The sequence below is a fragment of the Mustela nivalis genome (genome assembly GCF_964662115.1).
Source record: "Mustela nivalis genome assembly, chromosome: 16".
Lineage (NCBI taxonomy): Eukaryota > Metazoa > Chordata > Mammalia > Carnivora > Mustelidae > Mustela > Mustela nivalis.
The window spans coordinates 55,719,936-55,742,400 of NC_139035.1; the positions used below are offsets into that span (position 1 = coordinate 55,719,936).

The following is a 22,465-nucleotide window of genomic DNA, read 5'->3' on the forward strand; positions in this document are numbered from 1 at the left end:
AAGACAGCCAAGATCGCTGTAGCTGAAGGAAAAGAGGCAGGAATGCGAAATCCCACTGGAAGGAATTCGCAGGTGCCGGCACGGAGAAGCGAGGGGAAAGCGCTGCCAGGAGAGCATTGGAAGGCGCACAGAGTAGATTCAAGCAGCTTATGTTTGTTCTGTAGATTTAGTGTTATACCTCGCCCCCCCCTTTCAACTTTGGAGGCTTCAACTCAAAAATTAGTGTGTTTAATGTAGATAGTATCTACCTCTTAACTACTCCAAAGGTATATAGGAAGGGAAATATGAAATATTCTGAGCTAATAGAAAAACATAGTGCCAAGCAGAATTGTGGTTTCAAAGGTGTATAAAGTACCATTGCATATGGGAACATTTATCTAGTATTTGAGATTCACAGTATGTCGTAGTGGAAATAAAATTTTTCATATTTGTGTATGACTTCAGATATTAGTTCAGAAATATAGCCTGAAAGAAATCAGAGAGGGAGATAAACCATGAGAGACTCTGGACTCCGGAAAGCACACTGAGGGTTACAGAGGGGAGGCGGGTGAGGGGGGAAAGGGTAACCTGGTGATGGGTGTTAATAGGGCATGTTTTGTGATGAGCTCTGGGTGTTATATGCAACTAATCAATCATTGAACACTGCATCAGAAACTAATGATTAGTATATGTTGGCTAACTGAACATAATAAAAAGAAAAGATACAGTCTGTTTATAACGGGGAAAGGTTGAGAACAATATGAATACTCAGTATATGGTAAGTTAAATAAGACAAATATAAAACTGTGAAGACATTAAAAATGTTAACAAAGATCTTTACTTATTAATTTGAAAAATGCTTGTATTTCTAAGAAAAGAAGGCTGAATTCAAAAGGTTGTGTAGTATGACCCCTTTAAAAAAGGGGTGCGTGAGTGTGGGGGTGTGTGTATACACATACATATATAATGTGTATATATGTATAAAAACACACTTGAATGTGCTTACTTGTATATTATATGTATATGTATACATTCTTATAGGGCAAAATGTTAATGATAGTTATCTTTAGCTAGTGAGATTATGATTGCCTTTCCTTTTTGGGTGATACTTCTTTGTAGTATCATTTTATAAAATTTGTATCTAATCAGACAAAAACAAAGTGTTAAAACAAAATACTCCAATAGGGACTACTTGCTCTTGTCTACCAATTACAAAAACATCTTGACTTTATTCTATTCAATCATAATAATTTAGAGACAATTATCTTCTTTTTCTGAAGACAAAAGAATTACTTGCTGAATTATTTATAAAGAAGAAGGGATGAGTAACAAATGTTTCACATTACTTTTAATTAAAAAGAGTGCACAATGCACAGATATGTGACAGAAATATGTGATAGAAATTTAAAAAAATGTTTGCTAACGCTTCTCTTGGATTTTTAACTATTTTGTAAATTGAAAATATTATCAAAATGTCGTCTCCCCTTCTTGGAAAGGAAATTAATGTCTACTGTTTAATTTTGGTAAGTGAAGGGTAGCAGCCTTAGCTGAGGCTCTCCTATTAAGATTTAATTTCACCAAATACAACAAAGTGCTTCTGTTCTTTGTAAAGAAGGCCAAGACGGTGACACTCACACCAAAGTGTTGAATAAAGATGCCATAGTAATTTTTAGAGCTATCTATTTGATTGCTTCAGCTTCAAGGTAGTTCATCACTTCACTATAATTCACCCAACATTGCCTCTTACACCCACACTACGTTTTCCCATCAGTCCGATTAGAATAGTGATGCCTTTACCAGATTAATCTTTCTTTCCATAGTGTGCCTGTGTTTAGGATAAACAGAGCCTACACTGCCCATTTTGATTAATACACTAAGATTTCCGCCACTGAAATTGCTGAGAGTGAATTAGATTTTAAACACACACATATTTTAAAACCTCTTCTCTGCCTAGAATATGACTCTTAGTTTCTTTAATTTTTCTTTGTAACTAATGGGTCATTTTTGTAACCTTTGATAGTTTCTTAAAGGTGGCTTGGTTGAAATCAGATTGTACTGTGTTGCATCAAGGGCGTGAATTGCTTTGCTGTCTTTTTAGCTACATTCATCTTTCCAGGCAGAAGAGTCTAAGGATTTGAGTGAAGAAAACTTAGCAAAGTGAGGTGAATCACTGGTTAATCTGGCATTGATGTGAGCTTTCTTGCATTACGTGTTCCTTAAGTTTTTCACATTCTTCTTTGTGATGGGCCTTGGTCCAGGCTATCTTTCTGCTAAAGTGTGGTTCAACTTTGAGACCAGATGAATTGAGTTTTAATTAAATTATGCATGAAAACCAATGCACTACCCCCCACCTTTTCACAGGAATTTGGCATATAAATGACTCAAATAGCTGAGAAAAAATTAAAATGAAAAAATAGGCTTGGTTAGCACCTGAATTAGGGAACAGGTGAAATTCTATTACCTTTTTCCAGAAGAAATGAGGTCTTAGCAACTGTATAAGGAAAAAGAAGCTATATGAAGAGAAAGTAATAACCGGGCATGTAATGTGTGTGTGTGTGTGTGTGTGTGTGTCTGCCTGTTGGGAGGGGGGAGTTTTTTAATTTGACAAGAGAAATGATTAAATATTGTCACTCAGTTTGACACTACGTGAATTTATAACCCTTTCCAATTTAGTCATAATGAATTAGCAAAAAAGAAGAAGAAGAAGAAGAGGAAAAAGAAAGAAAGAAAGAAGAAAGAAAGAAAGAAAGAAAGAAAGAAAGAAAGAAAGAAAGAAAGAAAGAAAGAAAGAAAACCTAAGATTTCTTTAGTATCTTCTTTTTGACTCTGTGGTCCTTTGAATAAAGATGATACAACAACCCACTTGCTGATAGGAAGACATTCTGCTGTGTTTCTCCATAACTGAGGCACGTGGGCTGAGCGTCCCATGTGTCTAATGGCACACACCATCAGCTTTGGTTACCAGTACCTGCAGCAGTGTAGAATGAGGTTAGAGAATAGGATAATTCCAGCAGACAAGAGTCAAATTACAGCACAGCCTCTCAGACTTTCCACTGAGCTAGCTCTCAGGGAAGAAGACTTAAATAGAGAATTTGAGAACTCATCTTACTGGGTTCTTTTTCTTCTTTTTTTTTCCCCCTTAAAATTTATTTATTTATTTATTTGACAGAGCAATCACAAGTAGGCAGAAAGGGAGGCAGAGAGAAAGGAGGGAGCAAGCTCCCTGCTGAGCAAAGAGCCTGATGCGGGGCTCTATCCCCAGGACCCTGAGATCATGAACTGAGGTTTAACCCACTGAGCCACCCAGGTGCCCCTCTTTTTCTTCTTTCATTGTACTCTTTTGTTTTTAGAAAATAAAAGAAGACCAAATGTAAAAATGAGGTTAAGGTGTGAAGTGAGTGTGCAATAGAAGACCCCCACTGCCTGGAATCCTGGATTCTACTACTGTGGCTGCTGAGTAACCTTGACAGAAGTCTCTTAACCTCTGAAGTGTTTCTCTTTCTGTCTGACTCTCTCTCTCTCTCTCCTGCCCTCTTTCTCTCTCATTTGTCCAAAGGAGAAATTGCAAACATCATTGGTTCATTCAAACATTTTATAGTTCTAAAAGTAAAATAAAAACATATCTTACAAAAAAATACATTTAATCCATACTTCTTATAGTGATTCAATAAACTATAATATTTTCATCCAACTGCTCATAAATTAATTATAGTGTGGATCTCTGTACACATAGTGTGTGGATAGTGGGTCTTCTCCCTCCAAGAACATCTGTCAACAACTACAGCCCCTGGTGATCAAAAGTGCCATAAATGGCTCCACTGAAGTGGCCCTATTCTGACCCCATTGCCCTCATCACAACTGATGAGACCAGTTTGGTTATCCAAGTTGAGTGCAGCCAACATGTAAGTGTGAATGATGAATGGTTTGAAATATGAATGGTATGAAGTGGTTTGGTATGAGAGCTCTAGCCTAAGGAAGATGAGGACCCATCAGACCAATTAGAACCCCCTCAGGACACTGAACTTGCAACAGACATAGACCAGTGGGTGTGGGACCAGAAACATAGTCTCCCTTGAATAGAGAAGACATTTGTGGGTCCCTGCTGCAAAGAGAGTGAAAAAGCAGTCTAGTACTAGGTTTTTACCCAGTACATTGTATTCACCTAGTAAGTGTTTTCCGAATGAAAAGCAAGTATCTGGTTAAGTTGTGAAAGTTTAGAGTACACCTTCTAACCCTTTGAATATTTCATAGCATTAGCAATGTATTAGGTATTTTGTAGGTGCTGGGTGAGTATTTATTGATTCTGACATTAGCACAAATTCGGAAGACAATTGGTTTGTATTAGAAAGTCTGAACATTGCTCATTTCAAAGCTACGTAGCAAGTCTTGTGATTCAGTCCATAATCTTGCCCTTGTCTGTATGATAGGCTAAGCTGGAATTTTAAAACTGTTTAATGTAATGAGGGAATTATTCAAGGAATTAATATTTGTGAAGTTGTATAGGAAACATTCACTTTTAAAACAATTAACATTGATTTAGAGCCAAATTTGGTGGTGCACCAGGGTGGCTCAGTCAGTTAAGACTCTGCCTTCAGTGCAGTTCATGATCTCAGAGTCCTGAGATGGAGCCCCAGTGGGCGCCCTGCTCAATGGGGAGACTCCTCCCCTCTCTTCCTCTGCCCCTCCCCACCTCAATTATAATTGAGGAAAGCAATCTGTTTAATCTGGAAAACTACTTTGCTGCATCAACTTACATAAAATCTTCTTTGTTCCTAATATGAGCCACTCAAGAAAGTTAGACATAATGTCTGACCAAAACTAAGTGATAATTTGATTCCTATCTTTTTTTACCAAACTAAATTCTGAATGAATAGTGACCCCCATTAAAAACATGAAGAACACTGTGGGTGTTTAAAGGAATATGCCTTGAGAACATTCAGAGTTGGATCACCAGTTCTGAAATCAAAATACTCATCAACTTTGTTATAGTTAATCAGGTAATGTCTCCCCTCCACCAAACTATCTCTAATTTCTTTGAGGTCAAATAACTGTCTCTCATGATGAATGTCTTGTATCCAACATCTAGCAGAGCACCTGGCACACAGTAAAATATCTGTTGTATAAATGTTGTTAAGGAAGTTCCAAAAACCTTTCAAGGAATAGAAGCTATAAAATAGCAAATACTTTCCTAAAATAATGCCTATAATGGCACCACTGCTCATTTGAATGCATACTTTGTGGAATGTTATTTCTAACTGGTCTCATTTATGATAGTTACGTTGTATATGATTTTGGATACACACTTGGATATACAGGAAGTTGGTTGATCCTGAAGTCAGGTTATGATTGCTGCTTGGGTAAAGTGTTCCCTCTAGGAAATAATCTTTCATATCTGTAAATTAGTAATTTTCCTTAATTATCCTTATTTATATAATATACTATTGTGGTTGTAAATTCAAGTTTGCATTCTTTTCTTTTTTAGTTGTTTTTTTTTTTAAGACTTTATTTATTCATTTGAGAGAGAGAGACAGAGAGAGCACAAGCAGAGGGAGAGGGAGAAGCAGACTCCCTGCTGAGCTGGGAGCCTGATGTGGGGCTAGATCCCAGGACCTGGAGATCATGACCTGAGCCAAAGGCAGATGCTTAACTATCTGAGCCAACCAGGTGCCCCAAGACTGTGTTCTTATTTTAGGGAAATCCAGTATCTTTCTTACTGATTTTATCCCCCTTTTTATTCTGGTCCCCTAGATTTATAACCTACCTCTCACATCCACACAGTGTCCATTTATGGGCTTATTTTACCTTCAATCACATTTTTTCCCCCTTCAGCTTTTAACTTTGCCCTAATGTTCTCTTCCATTTTACTTTTTCCCCCCTGTAAAATGGCTCAAAACCCTTTAGAAACAAAGTGGGATATTAATAAAATCACAAAATTGTATGTGGAACTTGTCTAAGATCATAGTGATGACTAAAAGCAGAATTGCTGAACTAGCAGAGCACACTTGATCCAAGTTCCAGATTATAAAAACCATTACATAGTGGCATCTGCCTTGCTAAGTCATAAGAGTATGTGATCCTTAACCTCCACGTGGTGAGTTCAAGCCCTACAGTGAATGCAGAGAATAGTTACATAATATTTTTTAAAATGACATAAAACATCAGAATAAAATTTTGTTGAAAAGTAAGTGAGTGAGTGAGTGAACATAATTTGGGTTGGTCTGTATTCCATGGGTTAAATTCTAGTCTTTAAGCTTATCTAAAACTGCAGCTCAGCCATCTTTTGTGTTACATCTTTAATGATAAACTTCCTAAGTCTTCTACAGTAACTCTTCCTAACTCTTCACTTACCACTGCCAGTGAAGGATTCTAACTGAGAGAAATGGCATTAATTTGGACTGAAAATGTAACTGATTATTTGTTATATCTTACAAAAAGCACACAGTGCCCAAAACTCTTATCTGTTCTCCCATTTTGTAAATCTAAACTGTGAGAATAGAATGAAATCTCAGCTTGGTCTGTGGCTTGTGCTTGGGTTACTCCTTCTGAAGCTCAGTGTCCCCAGCAGGGTCCCTCACAAGGGCATAGAAGGGTGTTGCTAAGTACTCTTTCATGTCTAAACACTTAAACTCATTGAGGAGGACATCACTTTGCTGCTGGTACTAGCAAATACAGTCACTTATCAGTACACTGAGTTTATTGTTCTCACACTCATATTTATGATTGTGAAATTGCATCTCATTAGCACACTGTGGTGTTAAGCAATCCTTGCCACAAAGTGTGGCGTCTGTACATGAAGGAATCCTGATATTAAGAAATGATGAAACTATGCATACTAGTTGGAATAAATCATTGAAGCAAATAGAAGGGAAAACATCCAGTGTGTGTTTAATGTTAAGTTGAGAAATTAATTTGCAGCCTTACAGGGAGATTGTAAGACCCTACAAACCATAAATGAAACCCAAGCTCCTATAATGAAACCTAATAATGATTATTTGTTAGGCTTACATTATTCCGTAGTTAACCTATTTTTCAGCTCAGAAGTAGTCTGTGCTACTTAATCTAGTTTAAGGCATTTATATTTAATTCCAAACTACAACTACCTAACAAAAATTAGTTTTCACACCCCTCAATGTGAAAATAATCCAATTGAATGAAAGTTAGGTAAAAAAAAAAAAAAAGTTAGGTACTTTATTACAAGTCCTGCTAGTACAGAAAATTTTTGGTATACGAAGACAAAATTGCTACCCTCAACAAGTTACATTCAGTTGACATGACAAGTCTGAGGAGTAACTAAAAATGAAACATGGCTATTTAGTATAGAATACATTTTAATTTGTGGCATTCCTAAAATGTGAGAAGATTGGATTAAAGTGGAATGGGAATAGTTAAGAACAATTTCTTGAAGGATACAAGAGTTGAGCCATATAGTAGTAAGGATTTTGGGTGGTTATAATGTGTCAATGTAGGTTCATCAATTATAACCAATGTGTCACACCCGTGGGGGATGCTGATAATGGAGGAGGCTGTGCCTGTGTGAGGGAAAGGGGTGTAGGGGAAACTTAAGTACTTTCCTCTCAGTTTTGCTGTGAACCTAAAACTACTCTTGAAAACAAGGAGTTTTAAAAATGGCAATACCAAAATGTCAAGTAACTCTACCTCTCATCCAGTATCTTGGTATGAATGTAAGTTTGTGGACTAGCTTTATTAAACTGTTCATATATAGCCATTAGAACTTGACATATGCATATCCCGTGACCTAGCCCTTCCTCTCCTAGATGTATATCTAAAAGAAATGTGCACATATGTTCACCAACAAAAATATACAAAATATTTATAGCCCTCTTTTCCATAGCCCTTAAGGAGAAACATCCCAAATTCCCATCTGCTGATGACTGGATAAACAAAATGTGGTCCATCCATACAATGGGATATTATTGGCAATGAAACAGAATAATGTACTGATATGTGCCACAACATGGATAAGCCTCAGAAACATTATGCTTAGGTGAAATAAGCCAGTCACAAGAGACTACTTATTGTGTGGTTCTGGTTATATGAAAGGTCCAGAATGGGCAGACATACAGAGATGGAGAGTGGGGGATTAGTGGTTGTCTAGTGGTGAGGGTAGAGAGCAACTGCTAATGTTTGTGAGTTCCTTTTTGGAGTGATAGAATGTTCTAAAGTCAGATTATGGTGATGGTTGAGCAGCTCTATGAATATGCCTACACCATTAAATTGTACATTTTAAAGGGTTGAATTTTATGGCACGTTAATTATAGCCCAATGAACTGTTTTTTAAAAAAATACATTGAGATACTTGTACATACTCATGATAATAGGTAACATTTTAAAAGAATGGCAACAAGATATGGCATTCCTGTAACTCTCATCCAGTAAATTGGTAGAAATATAAATTGTTACAATATGTTGGGAAGCCTTTTTAGCTATAGACACAAAAACTGAACATGTGTATGTCCCGTGACCCAGTTATCCTCTCCTAAGAGCTGTGTGTATATGCCCATTAAAAGAAAGATACAAGAATATTAATGGAAGAACCATCTGTAACAACCACCAAAAGTTGGGAAAAAACCAAATGGCCACCAGTATTAGAAATGATAATAAATTGCACTATAATGAATTTGTGGCATATAGAATACAACAACAAAAGTTAACTCCTTCTCCTCCTCCTCTCAGTAACAAACAAGAGCCTCATAAAAGTAATGTTGAGTAAAGGCCATCAGACGTGCAACATACATTCAGATCTATTAACGCATTCACTTCAAGTGGAAAAAATAGACTTAATTTCTGGTGGGGCTGAGGCCACAGTGACAGGGGCATAGGTGCTGGTCATGTTCTGCTTCTTGTTTTAGATTATAGTTGCACAGTCTTATTTGTGAGAATTCAGTGAGCTGTATTTTTTATGAGCTGTGCACTTCCCTGTACGCATGTTTGACTTTATTTATAGTTAGTCCTGTAAGGGCATGAGGGCACGTAGGGCAAGCAAAAACCCAAACCCTGGAGGGCACCCATTCTCTCTGAGGATGACGGACACTTCTCAGGTCCACCTGGTTTTGCTTAAGAGAAGGCAGGCCTAGTGACTTCAAACTACGTGCTTTTGAGAGAAGCTGGAACTGCTTACATAAAATTCTCCATTTTTAAGTGTTGGCAAAGATTTTAATTACAAAAATATTGTGCAAACCATGTGGAGTGCAGCCGGGGCTGGATTTTGCCCTTGGTTGGTAGTTTTGGCAACTGAAGTGGCTCATTCAGGTGGTTCTGTCGCTTACTATGTGCCTGGTCCCAGCAGCATTTCGTAACCTCCCTAAGCCTCGATTTTTCTCGTCTATAAGAGTTAGAATAATAATACTTTTCTCTCAGGGTTGTTAAGAGGATTGACTGCATGTGAACAACACTGAGGACTGTGCCTCTAATTCAGCAGGCTCTCAACAAATGATCATTGTTATTGTTTTTATTGCCAGAGTGCTCTCAAGATAACTGGAAAGAAAAAGGGGTGACAGCTTGAAACAAAGCCACACAGCCCCAGATTTCTGCACTTATATTTTCTTGTCATCCCTGTCTTCTTCCTCGCTCACTAACTGCCTTCCTTTCTTTTTTTTTTTTTTCCGAGTTATAATAATATAGATTGTTTAAAATTAAATTTATTTATTTTCGGCATAACAGTTTTCATTATTTTTTCACCACACCCAGTGCTCCATGCAATCTGTGCCCTCTACAATACCCACCACCTGGTACCCCAACCTCCCACCCCTCACTACTTCAAACCCCTCAGATTGTTTTTCAGAGTCCATAGTCTCTCATGATTCACCTCCCCTTCCAATTTCCCCCAACTCCCTTCTCCTCTCTAACTCCCCATGTCCTCCATGCTATTTGTTATGCTCCACAAATAAGTGAAATCATATGATAATTGACTCTCTCTATTTGACTTATTTCACTCAGCATAATCTCTTCCAGTTTCGTCCATATTGCTACAAAAGTTGGGTATTCGTCCTTTCTGATGGAGGCATAATACTCCATTGTTAAAATGTCTATACTGCCTAGAGCAATCTATACTTTTTAATGCCATTTCTATCAAAATTCTACCAGTATTCTTCAAAGAGCTGGAGCAAATAATCCAGAAATTTGTATGGAATCAGAAGAGACCCCGAATCACTAAGGAAATGTTGAAAAACAAAAATAAAACTGGGGGCATCACGTTACCTGATTTCAAGCTTTATTACAAAGCTGTGGTCACCAACACAGCATGGTACTGGTATAAAAACAGACACATAGACCAGTGGAACAGAGTAGAGAGCCCAGATATGGACCCTCAACTCTATGGTGAATTAATCTTTTACAAAACAGGAAAAAATATACAGTGGAAAAAAGACAGTCCCTTCAATAAATGGTGCTGGGAAAACTGGACAGATAGATGTAGAAGAATGAAACTCGACCACTCTCTTACACCGTACACAAAGATAAACTCAAAATGGATAAAAGACCTCAACGTGAGACAGGAATCCATCAGAATCCTAGAGGAGAACATAGGCAGTAATCTCTTCGATATCAGCCACAGCACTTCTTTCAAGATATGTCTCCAAAGGCAAAGGAAACAAAAGCAAAAATAAACTTTTGGGACTTCATCAAAATCAAAAGCTTCTGCACAGCAAAGGAAACAGTCAAAAAAACAAAGAGGCAACCCATGGAATGGGAGAAGATATTTGCAAATGACAGTACAGACAAAAGGTTGATATCCAGGATCTATAATGAATTCCTCAAACTCAACACACACGAAACAGGCAATCATATTAAAAAAATGGGCAGAAGATATGAACAGCGACTTCTCCGATGAAGACATACAAATGGCTATCAGACACATGAAAAAGTGTTCATCATCACTAACCATCAGGGAGATTCAAATTTAAACCACATTGAGATATCACCTTACACCGGTTAGAATGGCCAAAATTAACAAGACAGGAAACAACGTCTGTTGGAGAGGATGTGGAGAAAGGGGAACCCTCTTACACTGTTGGTGGGAATGCAGGTTGGTGCAGCCACTTTGGAGAACAGTGTGGAGATTCCTCAAGAAATTAAAAATAGAACTTCTCTATGACCCTGCAATTGCACTCCTGGGTATTTACTCCAAAGATACAGATGTAGTGAAAAGAAGGGCCATCTGTACCCCAATGTTTATAGCAGCAATGGACACAGTCGCCCAACTATGGAAAGAACCAAGATGCCTTCCTCTCTTAAATCTCCCCTTGCTCTAGTCCCACTAAAGGCCATTGTAGCCCCCCCCCCCCCCGTTTAGAATGAAAATGGGAGGAAGGCAGCTGGATGATGAATTTGTTTCCCCACATTGAGTCTCCCAACTCAGGTTTTCCCATAGAAATACTATGATATGTGGTAATTTATTTCTAAAATTTTATGCCTGTTCTAGAAAAAGTAGGATATGATTTGGATAGGTTTTTCTGGACTGCCCTGGACACTTAACCATGATAAATAATAAATATAACATTATTTTCAGAGATATATGCATTCACAATTTCAATCTGCTCAAAAAAGAAAATTTGGTACATATTTCTTTTTTTTTTTTTTTAAATTTATTTTTTATTTTCAGCATAACAGTATTATTTATTTATTAGAGAGGGAGAGAGAAAGGAGAGAGAGAGAGAGAGTGGGCACAAGCAGGAGGAGTGATAGGAGAAGGAGAGGGAGAAGCAGACTCCCCACTGAGCAGGGACCTCATGCAGGGCTTGATCCCAGGACCCTGGGATCATGACCTGAGCCAAAGACAGATGCTTAATTCACTGAGCCACCCTGGATGCCCCTGGTACATACCTGTTTCTTGACATGAAGCTTCCAATATTAAGACTCTTAGATTTCATACATGCACAAAATGGTAAGGGTAATTTCATAATGAAAAAAACCCATAGATAATTAAATTTTTATTTTAGCTTTTGTAAGTTGAATTTTATAAACACAAGTAACAAGAATATTTTATATTCCAAAATCCCTGATCCTATATTTTTTTATAACATTCTATTGCAGAAGTGGGCAAAATAAAAGACAAATCTTGGCAGAGAGATACAGACCTTAAGGGTATATCAGAAAGTGAATAACAATCACCCATATAATCAAGAGTTTGCTCTACTAAATTTTGACCATCTACAGTTGATTTTAGGCATTCAGCAAGCATTTGGATGCACTTATACATCTGGCCTTTTTACCCAATGTTTACTTTGAAAAATCAGCGAATTCAATAATTAAACACTATTTGCATGGTTTGGTTCATAATTATTCTAATTAATATTTCCAAAGCCATATGAGGTTAGGATTTATCATAACCCATATTCAGATGAAAAAAAATTATGACAGGGTAAGTGACTAAACTGATCCCGTAAAGAGCAAAATTGGGACTGAACTCAGGTCTAGTATGACTCTTCAATTCAGGTGATTAGTTGTTGCATTAGAACGATGAGCCAGTGAGAGTTGTTAACAGGCCTCCAAAGGCCATGTCTTTGTCTCCTTGGCAGGAAACAGCATTCTGGAAATCAAGAGTATATCAATTTACTCCTTCCTTTTAGTGAATAGTTCCATTCTTTGGCTCAGATCAGGGTGGTGATGCTTATTTCTTCCCCTGTATAAGGTCCAGCAAAGTCAGCCCATTTCCTCGTGCTATTGTTATGAAGGAAGAAAGTGATTTTTTATTATTATAGTGAATTATTTCATTCTAGTAAGGCAGAGCAAAAGAAAGATACCAAGAAAGGGAACATGAAATCCCATTCAGGGATAAAGAAAACAATTATTTCAGATAGTATGTAATTGTGTATAAGTAAATGTGTGTGGAATAAAAAGGTAGAATATAATTAAAATATTTGAAATATCTCAGCAAAAATGACACACAGAGATTCTGTGTTTCCACATCTTTTCTCCACCCCCCCCCCCAGCCACTGGCTTATTATACCAGAATACCCCCCCCCTTTAAAGAAAAATAAGTGGAAATAAAGAAAGTCACCCAGCATCAGGAAGAGAAAAAAGTGAAAATAACATACTGGGAACAGAGACTGCAGTCTAACTAGTGCCTCTCCGCCTTCATTACCATCCTTCCAAATAAATCTCCCTGCTCCTCTTGAGCTGGCAAATAAAAAAATCAACCCACAAGATATATGTGTGCGCTTCTCCTGATGAGCTTCCCCATCCATCTACGGTACGTCCCACATGCCAGTTTGAAGACGGGCTAGAGGGAGAATTAAAGACTCCACAGAAAGTCCACAGCATAATCAAGAAGGCTTTTTTCTTCTGACTACACAGCTTTCATCTCTGTCTTCTGTGATTTTCTCCCCATCTCCTTCACTCTGTGGCCAAGATGCTGATCGCTGATGGGACAATAACGAATCCTATACCTAACCTTCCCAGGCAACCAGTTGATTTCCAATGTATGGCACAAATGCCTTTGATAAGTTGCATTCTGGCAAGGACTGAGAGTTCAGGTATATCCGCACTCCCACAGTAGAATCCTGAATGCTGAGGTTTTAAAAGACGATGTCCAATTTCAGATGCATTTTTTAATGTCAAATACAAAATAGCTTTTGAAGTGCTATGGCAAGATACAGACACTGCTTCCTATTGGGATGAAATTCAGTGGAAATACTAAATATTTGATCTGAGATAGTTGGATGTCTTCCTTTGTTTGTTTTTATCTCTATACAAGTAGCCCCCCTCTGAAAAGTAATGTTTTTCATTATTTGAGGCTTGATGGCACATGGTAAAATCCCTAAGAAATCATTTATTCTAATTCCCCACACTTGCTGGGATCCTTCATATAATATCCATGCTCATGCCTTGAGCACTTCTCATCTTGGGTATGACTCTTCCTCTCAAGAGCATAAGTTCCTTTTTGGACTTTTCTAATTATTTAAAATTTCTTTGTTACGTGGGATTTGTGATTTCACTTAGACTAATTTGGTACTTTAGAAAAAGTTGACTCTGTTTTTCATATAGCTGTCCTTCAAGCATTTGAGGAAAATACCAGGGTTCAGCTGGGATTTCTTTTTTCTGTGTTAAACACCTCTAGGTTCCAGAACTTCATCCTCTAGTTGTTTCTACTACTACCTCTTCAGGGCAGACAGTGCTAATCCCAATCCTCATTTCTACTGACCTGGGCCCAAGAGCCTTTTCCACATAGCTCCCCAGGCAGCCATTATTCCATCTGAAGTAGAATATAAGTCGAAACCTATTTACTATCCTTGGTGTTTGGGTTTCAATATGATAAAAGTTCAGTGAAGATGGAAATGGGAAATGGATTAAAGCTCTTTAATAATTTGAACATGCTGTAGTTTGGGTACTGATCCAAGGTTGATGTCAGTGCTTCCTTTACTTCAAACTGAATTAGGGAATTATATAGGATGTCAACTGTGCCCTTGATAGTGCAGCTTCCATTAAAAAGAACTGTTTTCTGAACAGACCACAGGGGTCAAAATACCCATATTTGGCAAGATTCTCAGTGCTAAGTTATTAAAAGAACAAGACAATGGAACTGAGTGATACCTGTAAACATTATGTCAGAACTTCGGTTTGGCTTAGTTTAAGAAATGATTAATTAGCTTTTATCCATGGTTATTCAAGTTCATAGATTTCAAAGCTGTGTCAAATACCTAGAATCTAGAATATCCTTGTCTGGTAGCTTGCGTACCTTAAGTTCCTGGCAGGTTTCATTTAGGAGGAGTCCTACTTCTCTATAAAGTACTTACAGAAGATTTTTAGAAGAAAATATTGCTTAGAAACTTAATCTCCTTTTACACTCCTCGTCATCTTCTGCCAAGAGAACTGGAGAATGTTCTATCTTTGTTGCATGAGATCATGCATATCTACTGCCAAACTTCAGAGAGGCCACCTAGAGTACATATTTCTCCATCTGTCAGCACCAGGAAACCATTGAAATTTGTGGATGAATAATCATTAATACAATTTGGTGGCTCTTTCTGTAGGTGCTAATTTTGTGGAGAAGTTAGGCAAATAGATACAGTGACTATCTGAGATAAAAATTACACTTGTTAGGTCTGATTACTTTTTTAACAGTTTACCTTCAAATAGTAGCAGAACCCTTAACATCTCCCCACTTGACCTATATAGCCTATATAAGCTGGTGGCACAAACTAGATACACATCAAATATCAAATGCCTTTGCTTAAAAAGAATGGAAGAGCTATGACTTAAATGAATCCCCTGGTGAAAATATCTTTAGAGTGGACTCCAGGGAAATGGTTCGATGGATAAAAGAAGGCCTTGGTGAAATGGGTAAGAGTCCCTGATGAAGAGTCCATTGACTTAGAGAATATTGACACGATGTAATTCTTAGAAATGGGCCTGGTTTAGGAGGGAAGATGATTCAGTCTGAGATATATTTACTTCGAAGTGACTGTATGATATTTAAGTGAAAATGAAATTGTGAGGTTGTGGTTCTGGTGAGAAGTCAGAACCAAAAATATAAATTGAGACATCAATCAGGATATAAGTTATTTCTGAATCAGTGATAGGGATTAGTTCAGTAAAGTGGTTAAAAGTGAACAGAAAGCCAGAAGCAGCATAGGAGAAGAGAATGAAAAGAAAAAAAAAAAATGGGTAGGAATAGAAATCTTTGTAACTGTCACAGAAGCTTGTGGAAAGAGGGTTCAGAGAGAGCTTCTAATGCTGTCTGAAAAGATCAAATGTTCAGTTGAACTGGTTTTCCTTACCACCAACTCCTTCAGTTGCTCCTAGTTTTACCCAAAAACCAAACCACACTCACTGATTGGTGGAACATGGTGCTCTTCCTGTCACAATTCAACCAGGTCACCATCACTAGGACATGAACTTAGAAGTACTTTTGTTGAATAAATGTGATGGTTTGCATCATCTCTATCTCTTGATGGGACCTTTCAGATACTGAGCTAAGAAAAAAGATGGAGTTCTGGGTGTGGAATGTTCCTGCATAACACTAACTTAACTATCTAAAAGTAGAGTTTAGGATTTAGGGATCATTGATAAAATAACAGGGTCAACTGAGCTAACTAGCCTAGACATTTGACTCAAGTTATATTATATGTTACCTTCTTGATTCAACACTAAGAGATAAACAGGTTACTTCATTTGAAGAAATAAATGTTTAGGCAGAAAGAATATAGTTCCTTTCAACAATTGGTTGCTACCAAAGAGGAAGGAAGAAAGACAAATACATGGACATGATTTTTCTAATAAGTAGCTAAATACCGTAAGCCTTGTGCTCGTTGGTTTTAATGTTGATCCATCTTGTGAAAATTGTGCTCATGAATGAAATAAAGGCCCAATAAACTCTTCACTTTTCTCTTCTCCATCCTGGCTCTTCAGTCTTGCAGTTGACTTCCTGCTCATCATGCAGAGATCAACTAAATTCTCAGAAACAGATGGCGTTCCCTCTACCACCAACTTAATCTTTCTGTAGTTCGGCAGTTGGCAAGGCCAGATGGATTAACATCCTGAAATTAAACTTTTCACCAAATTCTTATAAGTAAGCAGACGTTTTATTAATATGGACTTCTGGACATGGAGCAATACCCAGAGATGATTGATTGGAAAATCTAATTAAAGGCAACAATGTGGAAGAACTGAAGCAGTGAGCTCATTCTGAAAATAAGCAACATATTTATATCCCATACTCTTTGAATACTAAAACTGAACCAAGAATATATTTTACAGTGACTGGCCAAATAACCATTGCTTGCCCATGACTTGCATTTATCCCCAGACATCTAAAACTGACTACAGATAAAGCCAACAAAAATAATATATAACATACTAGGTCTCAGGAGCAATTTTTATTTGGGGAGAGAATGTTGGGGTACCACTCAGATTTCTAACTTCCCGTAAGCTTAGTGATATTCTGCCATCCAAATTCATTAAAAAAAAAAAAAAAAAAGATACGTTTAGTGTTATGAGTTTAGTGAGGTGCTCCCTACAAGAATTAAAAAGCAATACATTGTCCCTATGCATGAAACTGTAAAACCAATACAGAACAGAACAGAAATAGACAAAGCTACAGGCTAGCTCCATCTTGGTCATTCAAGTCACACTTTAAATAATACTTTATCAGAGTGACCTTCCCTGACCACCAAATCTAACATCTCTACCCCTCCAATCACTATTACTTCAGCCTTGCTTTATTTACTTCATAGTCCTTGTTGCGTTTGTTCACTTGAGTATCTCCCTCCCCCCACTTCGTTTCCGCCACCACTATCAGAATGCATGCTTTCTAAAAACTAGGATTTGTCTGTATTGTCAACCAACTGAATCTCAGCACCTCAAACAATATCTGACACATAAAAGACACTCATAAATATTTATTGAATAAATAAATGAATGAGTGAATGAATACAGAGGGAGTGGATAATTCCTAGTCCAGAAAGTCTGCTCTGCAATAAATAAGGTTTAAGGTATTAATGTATCTGAAGGAAAGTCAGTCATAGAATGGGTTAGTTAGAACATGGTGGCCCAGAAGCAAAAGCTTGTGGTGACCATCCAGGAACTACCAGGAAGGGAGGACTCATGGTCATCACCTCACTAACACTCGTGCTATGAAGGAAAGGAATCAGGTACTTTATTTTTGCCCAGGGTCTCTCTTACTCCAACTTCTTCCTTAGAGTTCTCCCTTCCTGCTTCCCTCATTCCCTTCCTTACAGGAAACATAATGATATACGAGGCACTAGAGGCTAATTTCTTGGGTTCACTCTTGACTTGGCCGCTTATAAGGTGATGTTGGGCAAGTTAATCTCTCTACGCCTCACTTTCCGCAAATACAAGAAAGATAATATTCTCTAAATATGCTTTGAATACTGAATGAAGAAATATGTGCAAATCACTCAGAATAGTGCCCAAATGCTCTAGCACATAGTAAGTACTCAGTATATGTTAACTATTATTGTTACTTCATTTTCAGTTGACTTCTGCTTCTGACATAGAATAGAAACGCAATATTTTATTTAATTGAACCTATTGTTTCCAAGTATCACCTTTTGCTTTAATGAATTTTCAGTTTTTCTTTCCCTTCTATAAATGTATTCCATACTTATTTTTTTTCTTTTCTGTTCCAGGATGTGCCCTCTGTTTCTGTTATTCCAGCATTTTGTTAGTAAACCTAATCTACTACATCTAGGCCCTTACTTATTTTTAATTCAATTGTATCTCTCCTCCAAGGTTTTTTTCTTTTTGTTTTTTGTTTTTTGAACTTCGGTTTATACAGGGAAAACTCTGAATCATTAACTTGGTCTACTTCTTTTCTGTCTTAGATGTGTTGGGTGGGCACAATTTTAAGATAGCCTCCCAAATGTACTACTCCCCTGGTATCCATACCTTGCATAATTCCCAGGAGTGTGAATGGGGTGGTTTTGGTGCTATATGGTACAGTAGGGACATTCTCCTGGTTGGCCTGACCTCATCACATGAACCTTTTAAAACAGAGCTTCCTCTGGCTAAGAAAGAGCTAAATCAGATTTGAAGCATGAGAAGAATTTGATGCACTATCACTGATCTGAAAATGGAAGGAATCATGTGGTGAGGAATGTGGGTGGCCTCTAGGAACTGAGAGAGGGCCAGGATAAGAGGCATGAAGGAAAGTAGGGCCCCAGTCCCACAACAGCAAGGAACAAAGTCCTGCCAATAATAAGGATGAGCTTGGAAACAGATTCTCCCCCGGGAGACTCTAGAAGAAGCAGCCCAGCCACCACCTGATTTCAGCCTTGTGATTGCCTAAGTGAACCCAAGCATACGTTTCACACTTCTACCTACAGAACCTCAAGCTAATAAGTAGGTGTTGTTTTAAGCTCCTACATTTGTGGTAATTTGTTACACAGCAATGGGAAGCTAATATCGTGCGTTGCCCTCAAGGTATGCTGACTAAGTCTGTATTGATTATTAACAGATACAGCCAAATCATGGCTATATACCAGAAATACTAGCAGCCTAAGCTGGCATTGGTCCAGATTATTGAGAAAGAGGAAGCAAGCTATTACTGTGGACTCGCCAAGAGTAAAGACATTGACTTCAAATTCATTCTCATGCTTTGCCTGGCAGTATACCTAAATTTCAAATTATTTCTGGGGTTTTAAACATTTAAAGAGCTAATACGCTACAGTTTCTTAAATAGCATGATTATAACATAACCATGGGAAAAGAATACTTTGTTTAGAGTAGTAAATTGTGGAATTTGTTTGTAAGCTGACATTGTTTCTCCTCATAGATCACTAAAAATGGCTTTGATCAAATGAGATACGAATTCACATAGCTGTTTGTCATTTAACAATGTGTAAACCCATTTAAGATTTCAAAATAACCAGAGGTCTAGAAGAGATCATCTATTTCTCCCTTCTTGGGCTGTAGCTATATTTCAGCATGTTTCATAAGTGTCCAAGGTGTGAGGTCTTGTAAACCCACGGAGAGGATATATTCGGGGATGTGACTGTATTACTTATGCCATTCCTGCTTCTTCCTATCGTAATTACCGAAGTTAAGAAAACTTGAAGGTTTTTCAGATGTCTTAATCTCTCTTTCATGTGGAGAGGTTAAATTTAGACACCTTTATTTTACTCTCTATTTGCTGAGAAAAGCATGGGACAGCATCCCAGTGGAGCCATAGATGGAAAGGGACAATGGAAAGTTCTTTTAAACTTTGTCTTGTGAGATGAGAGTGATTAAAAGAAGGAGAGAGGAGGTAATGCGATCACTTTCCCAGGGCTCTATCTGCTCTCTGATATAATGCTCTCCGAAGAGGCTTGCAGTGAAGTCATCCTGGCTTTGGTGTTCTGTGTAGAGAAAGTCATGCATCTGAAGGAGCTTTCGGAATAGAGCTCTGTAGTAATATGTCAATACATCGGACCCATAATTGAGAGCAGCATTTTTAATAGTAGGTTTGGAAAGGGAAAATAAATTACAGATTACATGGCTGCTTTGTTTTATAGGGGAAAAAAGGCAATTATGTAAGCCCTAATTCCACTGACATAAATTACTTTGTAATGACTCCCAGAAACCAGAATATACCAGCCAGGGCCCAATCAAGATACAAAACCGCACAGTAATTTGAACAAGATAAGTTTAATATAAAAAAATTGGTAATTCTAACATAAGGTTGGAATGCCAAGGGATTGGCAAATAAGAAATATAGAGAACTGGGAAGAATATAGGAGTAGCAAGGGTGCTTGGGTGGCTCAGTTGACGGTCCATCCGACTCTGGATTTTAGCTCAGGTCATGATCTCTGGGTTGGGAGATCAAGCCCTGCTTGTCTCTTTCCCTCTGCTCCTCCTCCTCTCTCTCTCAAATAATAAGTAAGATCTTTAAAAAAAAAAAAAAAAAAAAAGTGGGGGGGAGTAGCGGAAAAAAGGAGCAGCCACCAGCCCTGGTGCTGAGCTCGAGCATCTGGTGTGCGAGGCCTGGTGGAGGGCATGGCTCTGGCTCACTGTGTGGGAGAGAGATGGCCAGCAGAACTTGCTAGAAATCTACCCTTTCTGGTCTGGGGAAAGCTCTTCAGAGGACGTGTCTCTCTGGAGCCACTCAGCTACACGGCTGCTCAGGGGATTCTCTAGGGGAAGTGGTGGCCGAGGGGGTACACCTCTGCCTTGCACTGCAAGAGGCATGCACTGGAGAAGCTAAGTTGCAAGAGCGGGTCACCCAGAAAGTGGCAGACGCTGTAAGGGGTGGGCACTGGAGAAGCAACCCGTCTTGCAAGAACCAGATGCAGGAGGAGCCCACCGCACTTGAGGAGCCGAGCACTGGAAAGTCACCCGGCACTAGAGGGTCCCAGGGGCCTGGTGCTGGAGAAACCAAGCCATGCTGGAGAAGCACACCACAAGGCTGCAGAAGCCTGTCCACTGAACACTCTAGAACTAGGAGGGAAGGCCCTTCACCCTGATATCTCTCTGGTGCCCTCTACTGACAGCTAGCATCATGCCAGTTGACAAAGGGAAAATGTTGAAAGGACTGGATCTCTATCTACAGATGGGACAGTGAAAGTGGAGTTGGAGCTAAGAGGCAATGAATTGATATCATCCTATAACGCAGCCCCTGCACGTGGCATGGTGTCTTTTAGCTGTGAAGGGATTCTCCGTGATGCTTGTACTAGACTGACTGACTGGGAATTTTTATCATCAGCTTCAGTCATTTGAGAATGTTTACATTTTTATGGTCAGTAGATAAAATTTGTATTTTTCATATGCTGGTAAGTCTACCCAGCTTTTCACATTCCTGTCTCTTAACACAGACATACTTCTCCCCCACCTCCTTGTTGAAATTGTCCCTGAGTGAGCTTGTATCTTTACCATTCTGAGCTTTCTTCTCCTGGCTAAATATAACCAACCCTTCTGGTACTAGACAAAGTAGGACAGACATTATGATATTGTTCTTGTCCTAACCGATTTGCTGGAGTGATCGTGAGTCTCAGAAATGAGACTGTGCTCTCTTTAATTTTCTTTGCCTTCAAAGGTGGCTGTGGATTGAGAGAGTTTTACACAGAGCTTCAGTGGAGCTGAGAGGACTTTTCAGATGTGTTCACTTTCGAAGGTACAGATCAGAGTTTTTAAAAACTGTCAGATTTATTGTATTTTGGAAAATACAGTGTGTGAAAATATATTTCCTTAATGTTTTGCATGGATAGGTCTTTGTTATCTTCACTGTTAAATTCTTGGAGACCTTTATTTTATTCATTGAATCATTTATCCCTTGTGTTTTCACTAAATTTAACTCACTTTGGACAAGGCTGATTAACATCTCCTACCTGCTATCTGCTTCCAGCCGACTGGTACTTCCTTCAAGAGTTTTATAGAAAATGGCATCTTTACAAATGGTATAGGAGGCCATCATAGGAAGTCATTTCTCCTGGAGTAGACTGGGAGAGTGTATCATTAAACATCACCATGGTAGGTGAGATGTGATGGCCAGTTTGTGTAATTCTAGAACAATCCCATTAAGTTAAGAGCTCATTTATTACAAAAATGAGAGAGAGTGGCACAGAAGCTAACCAGGGACGAATTGCTCTTAGTCTAAGTAAAATTAGCATTAAATCTCAAATCGGTGTGGATCTTCAAAGATACATAGAGTTGGAAATGATAGATATATCTTAATATGAACTAGGTGAAAGAGTTTGGGAAGTTGACAGCCACTAGAGACTGAATGTTTGTGTCCCCCCCCCACCCCAAATTCATACATTGAAACTTATTCCCTAATGTGATGGTTTTTGGAGGTAGGGTCTTTGGGGGATTAACACCCCCTATAAAAGGGATCCCAGAGAGCTCCTTCATTCATTCAGACATGTGAGGACACAACAGGAAGACAAACTATCTGTGAACCAGGGCACGAGCCCTTATTAGACACTGCATTTGCCAGCGCCTTATTCATCAACTTCCCAGCCTCCAGAACCATGAGAAAGAAATGTTAGTTGTTTAAACTGCCCGGCATATGGTATTTTTGTTATAGCAGTCCAAA

General features: G+C 38.4%; 1 protein-coding gene across 5 annotated transcripts in view; it reads left to right on the plus strand.

Annotated features, from left to right (window-relative positions):
* SPATA17 (spermatogenesis associated 17) overlaps positions 1-22,465 on the plus strand; it is a 204,147-nt gene that overhangs the window by 177,784 nt on the left and 3,898 nt on the right. For 2 of the 5 annotated variants that reach the window (XM_082703002.1, XM_082703008.1), the window contains one exon: positions 2,653-2,841. The exons of 1 other annotated variant lie outside the window; for it this stretch is intronic. The gene's annotated coding sequence lies outside the window, so the exon portion shown is untranslated. Of the gene's footprint in view, positions 1-2,652; positions 2,842-16,347; positions 16,605-22,465 lie in introns of those variants that run through there. 2 more of the 5 variants (XM_082703005.1, XM_082703004.1) reach the window with 2 other exon arrangements.